Genomic DNA, 7,576 nt, shown 5'->3' with positions numbered 1-7,576 from the left:
TAAATAATAAATATATAACATCACCAAAGTACACTTGCAAAAGCTGTAAGTGGTGGCCCTCTCCTCAAATGCATGGGCATCAGCATAAAGATACAAGAATTGTAAAAATAAATAAATAAATACATAAATAAATAATAAATAAATAGGAAAATGGCATCACCAAAAGAAACCTGTAAATCTCCAATAATGTACCCATATTAAGATTTTTTTTTTTGGTATCACCTCAAAAGAACAGGCAAGACATGAAAAAATAGACAAATATGACTACATCAAACTAAAATGCTTCTGCACAGCAAGTAAAACAACTAATTGAGCAACGACACAACCTCCAGAATGGGTAACAGTATTTGCATACTATGCATCAAACATGGGGTTAACATGCAAACTATATAAGTAACCAAAACAATTCAGTAAGCAAACAAACAAAAAACTCAAATTATCCAATTAGAAATGAGCAAAGATTTGAACAGTTCTCAAAAGAAGTGTTTTCAAAAGAAGACATATAAAGGGCCAGCAGTTATTTGACAAAAGCATATCACTAGTCATCAGAAAAATACAAATGAAAAGAATGAAGAGATATTACCTAACCCCAGTTAAAATGGCTTTTATCAAGAAACAGAAACAACAACAAAAACAACAAAACAGATGCTGGTGAGCATTGAAAGAAGAGTATACTTTTTATACACTGTTGGTGGAAATTTAAATTAGTACAGCTGTTATGGAAGGTAGTATGGGGTTTTCTCAACAAATTAAAAATGAAATTATATAATCCAGCAATTACACTATTGGGTACATATTCACAGGAAATGAAATCAGTGTGTTGAAGAGAGAGCTGAGCTTCCATAGTTATTGCAGCACTATTCACAATGGCCAAGAGATGAAATCAACCTAAATCCTCATCAATGAACAAATCTAGCTAATAGAAGACGAGAAATACCCAAGATCAGAGCTGAATGGAAGGAGATAAAGACATGAAAAAGCCTTCAAAAAAATCAATGACTCAAGGAGCTGCTTTTTGAAAAAATTAATAAAATAGACTGCTAGTTGGATTAATAAAGAAAAATAGAAAGAATAATCAAACAATCATAATTAGAAATGATAAGGGGAATATAACAATGGACCCCACAGAAATACAAACAACCATCAGAGAATACTATAAAAAACCTATATGAACATAAACTGGAAAGTCTATAAGAAATGGATAAATTCCTGGACACACCCTCCCAAGACTAAAACAGGAAGAAATTGAATCTCTGAGTAAACTAATAATGAGTTCTGAAACTGAGGCCATAATAAATAGCTTACCAACTAAAAAAAGCCAAGAAACAGATGGATTCAAAGCTGAATTCTACAAAAGGCACAACAAAGAACTGGTATCATTTTTACTGAAACAATTCCAAAAAATTGAAAGGAGGTACTCCTCCCTAACTCATTCTATGAGGCCATTATTATCCTCATACGAAAACCTGGCAGGGATACAACAAAAAAAGAAAAAGAAATCTTCAGACAAATATCACTGATGAACATTGATGCAAAAATTCTCAATAAAATACTGGCAAACCAAATCCAGCAGTACATCAAGAAGCTTATCCACCACAATTAAGTTGGCTTCATCCCTGGCATGTAAGTTTGGTTTAACATATGCAAATCAATAAATGTGATTCATCACACACAAAAAAAACTAAACACGAAAACCACATGATTATCTAAATAGATGCTGAAAAGGCCTTCGATAAAATTTATCATTCCTTCATGATTAAAACTCTCATTAACTAGGTATTGAAGAAATACATCTAAAAATAATAATAGCCATATATGACAAACCCACAATCAATATCATACTGAATGGATAGAATCTGGAAGCATTCCCCTTAAAAACTGGCACAAGACAAAGATATCCCCCTCACCACTCTTATTCAGCATAATATTGAAAGTTCTGACCATGGCAATCAGGCAAGAGGAAAAAATAAAGGATATTCAAATAGGAAGAGAGGACTCAAACTCGCCCTCTTTGCAGATGACATGATCCTATATTTAGAAAACCCCAAGGTCTCAGCCCCAAAACTTTCTTAAGCTGATAAACAATTTCAGTAGAGTCTAAGGACATAAAATCAATGTGTAAAAATCACCAGCATTTCTATACATCAACAACATATAAGAAAAGAGCTAAATCATGAATGAACTCCCATTCACAATTGCTACCAAAATTATAAAGTACCCAAGAATACAGCTAACAAAGAAAGTGAAAGCCTTCTTCAAGAAGAACTACAAACCACTGCTGAAAGAAATCAGAGAAGACACAAACAAATGGAGAAACATTCTTTGCTCATGGATAGGAAGAATAAATATTGTGAAAATGGTCGTACTGCCCTCAGTAATTTACAAATTCAATACTATTCCCATTAGACTACCATTCACATGCTTCACAGAATTAGAAAAAAACTATTTTAAAATTCATAGGGAACTAAAAAATGACCCCGAATAACCAAGACAATCCTAAGCAAAAAAAAAAAAAAAACCTGGAGGCATCACACTATCTGACTTCAAACTACACTACAAGGATGCAGTAACCAAAACAGCATGGTACTGGCATAAAAACAAACACATAGACCAATGGAACAAAATAGAGAACTCAGAAACAAAGCTACATACTTACAACCATTTGATCTTCAACAAACTTGGCAAAAACAAGCAATGGAGAAATGACCCACTTTTTAATAAATGGTGCTGGGAATGCTGGCTAATCATATGCAGAAAATGGAAACTGGATCCCTTTTTTACATCATATACAAAAATTATCTGAAGATGGGTTAAATACTTAAATTTAAAACACAGGACTATAAAAACCCTCAAATAAAATCTAGGCAATAGCATTCAGGACATAGTCATGGGCCAAGATTTCATGACAAAAACACTAAAAGCAAGTGCAACAAAAGCCAAAATTGACAAATAGGTCTAATTAAACTAAATACATTCTGCACAACAAAACAAACAATCATTTTAGTGAACAGACAGCCTACAGAATGGAAGAAATTATTTCAGGGAGAAAATTTTTCAATCTATCCATCTGACAAAGGACTCATATCCAGAATCTATAAGGAACTTAAACGCATTTACAAGAAAAGAACAAACAACCCCATTAAAAAGTAGGCAAAGGGCATAAACAGGCACTTCTCAAAAGAAAACATTCATGTGGACAACAAACATATGGGGGAAAAAAGATCAACATCACTGATCATTAAAGAAATGCAAATCAAAAGCACAATGAGAACACCATCTCATGCCAGTCAAAATTATGAGTATTAAAAGTCAAGAAACAACAGATGCTGGAAAGGTTGAAAAATTAAAAAAAAAAAAAAAGGAATGCTTTTTCACTGTTGGTGAGAGGTATATTAGTTCAACCACGTGGAAAACAATGTAGTGATTCCTCAAAGACCTAGCAACAGAAATACCGTTTGACCCAGCTATCCCATCACTGGGTATATACCCAAAGGGATAGAAATCATTCCCTTACAAAGATAGATGCAAACATATGTTCATTGTAGCACTTACTATTCACAACAGCAAAGACATGGAAACAACCCAAATGCTCATCAGTGATAGACTGGATAAAAAAAAATGTGGTACACATACACCATGGAATACAAGAAATGAGGTCCACCATAAACAGGAATTAGGTCATGCCGTTTGCAGGGACATAGAAGGAGTTGGAAGCCATTGTTTTCAGGAAACTAATGCAGGAACATAAAACCAAACACAGCACATTCTCACCTATAAGTGGGAGCTGACTGATAAGAACGGGGAGGGGAACAACACACACTGGGGCCTGTAGGATGGGACCGGGTAATGGAGATAATCAGGAAGAATAGCTAATGGTTGCTGGCCTTAATACCTAGATGATGGGATGATCTGTGTAGCAAACCACCATGGCACACATTTACCTATGTAATAAACCTGCACATCCTGCACATGTACTCTTGAACGTAAAAATTGAAGAAAAAAATGAAAATCTAGTAGGGTCAGAGATGGCGCATTATGGCCAAATAGAACCCTCCAGTGATGATCTCTCTGTAGAAACACCACATTGAACAGCTAGAACAACTAGCCATGCAAGAAGCATCTTCATAAAAACACAAAAAATCAAATGAATGATCCCAGTACTTGGTTTAAATATAATAACAGTAAATGAGACATTGAAGAAGACAGAAAAACAAGAGAACTCTTGGACTTTTTACACCACCATCCGTCAGCCCCAGGCAGAGTAGTGCAGAGAGAATCTCTGTGCTTGTGAAAAGGAGACTGAAGTGAAGGTGGGATTCAGTGCCATCCTAATACAATGGAAAAAAACACTAGGCAGAACATTTTGGTACTCAAGGAAGACATATTTCAACTAGCCCTGGAGCATAGGGGAATCCCCTGCCTCAGGAGAAGGAACTGAAGTCCTGTTTGGCTTCAGTACAGGCTGATTAAAGTGGAACCCTGAATACATGTGAGTTGTAATCAGGTCATCGTGATGATGGCAGTCTTTGGGCAAGACCTAGTGATGTGATGGTCTCACTGTCAGTGGAACTGTGATGCAGCCCCGTACAACACCAGCTGCAGTGGCCACATACATGCCTTTGTGGTTCTTCCCCCAACTCTAGGCAGTGCAATGTCAGGAGAGACCCTTTAACCTTGGGGAAAAGAGAGGGAAGGAACACAGTGAACTTTTTCTTGCAACTTGGATACTAGCTCAGCAACAATAGGAGACAGCATCAGGCAAAATACTGAAGCTCTGATTTCAGACTTTTGCTCTTAGATAGCATTTCCAGACCCATCCCTAGCCAGAAGGAAATCCTCTGACCTAGTGGAACAGACTCAGTCCAGCAGGATTCACCACCTGCTTACTAAAGTGGCCTTAAACTGTGAATAAACATCAGCAACAGCCAGACAGTAAAGGCCACATCCTTAGGCAAGCCCCAGATAAGCTGGTCTGGGAGACCATAGGCTTTACGTGCAACTCATTATGGTGCCAGATGTGGTGGCCACAGGAGTGTCCATGTCACTCCTTCCCCAACTCAAAGCACCATAATGCTGAAAGAGACTCCTTCAGCTTGAGGGAAAGAGTGAGAATTTTTTTTTTTTTTTTTTTTTTGCCTGAATACCCAGGAAATTCTCCCTTAACTTTCCCAAGTCCCCCATCACTGCATATATAGGAGTTTCAAGAATTGCAGTGTTCCTGGATTTAAGGTGTCCACTAGCTCTGAAGTAGCTACAGTGACCACAGGCTTAGCCAACAAAACTCAATCCCCTTTGGATTTTCGAAAAGTCCTTTTTATTTTTTTTTTAATTTATTTATTTTTATTTGTTGTTTTTTTTTAAATTATACTTTTAAGTTATATGTGAAAAGCCCTTTCAAGAAGGATGTACACAAACAAGCTCATACTGGGAAGATTGGAATAATTGCTTCTCTCTTCAGTGCTCAGACATCAGTGAACATAGGCAAGATCAAGAACATCCAGGAAATCATGACCTTTCCAAATAGATTAAATAAGAATCCAGTGACCAGTCCTGGAGTGATGGAGATATGTGACTTCTCAGGCAGAACATTTAGAATAGTTGTCTCAAGGAAGCTCGATGAAATTCAAGGTAACAGAAAAAGAGAAGTCAAAATTCTGTCTGAGACTTTAACAAAAGTTTGACATAATTTAAAACTTAAGTGGAAATTTTGGAGCTGAAAATTCAATTGACAAACTGAAAAAATGCGAGTCTCCCAGCAGCAAAATTGGTCAAGCAAAAGAAAGAATTAGTGAACTCAAATAGAGTTTAGATGAAAATACATAATTAGAGGAGACATAATAATTATTATTATAACAAGGAAATGAATATAAGATCTAGAAAATAGGGTCAAAAGGCAAATATGAGTTATTGAAGAATGGCCTTAAAGAAGATGTAGAGAAATATAATAGGGTGAAACTTTTATTCAGAAAAGTAGTAACAACTTTACAAACACAGATAAAGACGAAAGTGTCTGGTTCAAGAAGGCAAAAGAACACCGAGTAGGCTCAACCCAAATAAAACTACCTCAAGGCATATAAAAAATCAGACTCTCAAAAGTCGAGAATTATAAAAGGATCCCAAAAGCAGCAAGAGGGGATGAAAAAGCAAATAACATCTAAAAGAGCTCTGAAACATCTGACAAGAGGCTTCTCAGTAGATACCTCATAAGCCAGAAGGGATTGGATGAAATATGCAAAGTACTGAAGTGGGAGGAGGGCAGGGGGAGAAACCTTCTAACCCAGAATATTACATCAGCAAAGTTATGCTTCAAAGGTTAAAAAGAGAGGGGGTGGTACTGGTACCAAAACAGAGATATAGACCAATGGAACAGAACAGAGTCCTCAGAAATAATACCACACATCTACAGCCATCTGATCTTTGATAAATATGAGAAAAACAAGAAATGGGGAAAGGATTCCCTATTTTATAAATGGTGCTGGGAAAATTGGCTAGCCATAAGTAGAAAGCTGAAACTGGATCCTTTCCTTACTCCTTATATGAAAATTAATTCAAGATGGATTAGAGACTTAAATATTAGACCTAATACCATAAAAACCCTAGAAGAAAATCTAGGTAGTACCATTCAGGACATAGGCATGGGCAAGGACTTCGTGTCTAAAACACCAAAAGCAAAGGCAACAAAAGCCAAAATTGACAAATGGGATCTAATTAAACTAAAGAGCTTCTGCAGAGCAAAAGAAACTACCATCAGAGTGAACAGGCAACCTACAGAATGGGAGAAAATTTTTGCAATCTACTCATCTGACAAAGGGCTAATATCCAGAACCTACAAAGAACTCAAACAAATTTACAAGAAAAAAACAAACAACCCCATCAAAAAGTGGGCAAAGGATATGAACAGACATTTCTCAAAAGAAGACATTCATACAGCCAACAGACACATGAAAAAATGCTTGTCATCACTGGCCATCAGAGAAATGCAAATCAAAACCACAATGAGATACCATCTCACACCAGTTAGAATGGCAATCATTAAAAAGTCAGGAAACCACAGGTGCTGGAGAGGATGTGGAGAGATAGGAACACTTTTACACTGTTGGTGGGATTGTAAACTAGTTCAACCATTATGGAAAACAGTATGGCGATTCCTCAAGGATCTAGAACTAGAAGTACCATATGACCCAGCCACCCCATTACTGGGTATATACCCAAAGGATTATAAATCATGCTGCTATAAAGACACATGCACACGTATGTTTATTGCGGCACTATTCACAATAGCAAAGACTTGGAATCAACCCAAATGTCCATCAGTGACAGACTGGATTAAGAAAATGTGGCACATATACACCATGGAATACTATGCAGCCATAAAAAAGGATGAGTTTGCGTCCTTAGTAGGGACATGGATGCAGCTGGAAAGCATCATTCCCAGCAAACTATCACAAGAACAGAAAACTAAACACCGCATGTTCTCACTCATAGGTGAGAAGTGAACAATGAGATCACTTGGACTCGGGAAGGGGAACATCGCACACCGGGGCCTATCACGAGGAGGGGGGAGGGGGGAGGGGGG

The sequence above is a fragment of the Piliocolobus tephrosceles genome, chromosome 4 (genome assembly GCF_002776525.5).
Source record: "Piliocolobus tephrosceles isolate RC106 chromosome 4, ASM277652v3, whole genome shotgun sequence".
Classification (NCBI taxonomy): domain Eukaryota; kingdom Metazoa; phylum Chordata; class Mammalia; order Primates; family Cercopithecidae; genus Piliocolobus; species Piliocolobus tephrosceles.
The sequence above is the reverse complement of the archived record's forward strand: the minus strand, read 5'-3'. Positions refer to the sequence as shown.